Here is a 720-nt window from a genome sequence, read left to right on the forward strand (position 1 = left end):
CATGGCTAGAATCGGCTCTAGCCGCTTTAGATGATCTAACGATATCTTTTTCTTGGTGCCACTCATGTGAGTGGGTACCAGTGTTATCAATAATTTTGTAAGCTTCAGTTGCGGTTTTCTTCATTATGGAACCACCAGCTGCTATATCGATGTCTTTTCGTGTAGTGATGTCGTATCCTTGGTAGAATATTTGTACTATTTGATAAGTGTCTAAACCATGTTGCGGACATCCTCTCAATAACTTTCCAAATCTTGTCCATGCTTCATATAGAGTTTCATTTGGCTTTTGTATGAACGTAACAATTTCTCCTTGAAGTCTCACGGCTTTAGATGCCGGAAAGAGTTGTTTAAGAAAATTTTCAACTAAGACATCCCATGTATCAATTGCCCCTTCAGGTAACGATTCTAACCAATCTTTGGCTTCTCTCTTTAAAGTCCAGGGAAATAACATGAGATATATATGTTCATCCTCCACTTCTCTTATTTTGAATAAAGCACAGATCCTATTAAAGGTACGAAGATGTTCGTTTGGATCTTCCTTCGACGCACCACTAAATTGACATTGATTAGTTATCATGTGTAGGATTTGTCCTTTTATTTCATAATCTGGCGCATTAATGTCTGGTTGAGTAATTACGTGACCTTGGCCAGTGCGTTTAGCTCTCATTCGGTCTTCCATACTTAGAGGTTCCAGATTTTCCATTATTGAATTTGTTGAAT

The 720-nt window shown here is 37.9% G+C and overlaps 1 non-coding gene across 1 annotated transcript; it reads left to right on the forward strand.

Moving 5' to 3' along the window:
• The first annotated feature begins 212 nt into the window (after positions 1 to 212).
• On the forward strand, positions 213 to 319 carry LOC139895187 (small nucleolar RNA R71). The gene has a single exon (XR_011775650.1). It is a non-coding gene; the product is annotated as a small nucleolar RNA R71 (small nucleolar RNA).
• The last annotated feature ends 401 nt before the right edge of the window (positions 320 to 720 follow it).

The sequence above is a fragment of the Rutidosis leptorrhynchoides genome, chromosome 2 (assembly GCF_046630445.1).
Source record: "Rutidosis leptorrhynchoides isolate AG116_Rl617_1_P2 chromosome 2, CSIRO_AGI_Rlap_v1, whole genome shotgun sequence".
NCBI classification, from domain to species: Eukaryota; Viridiplantae; Streptophyta; class Magnoliopsida; order Asterales; family Asteraceae; genus Rutidosis; species Rutidosis leptorrhynchoides.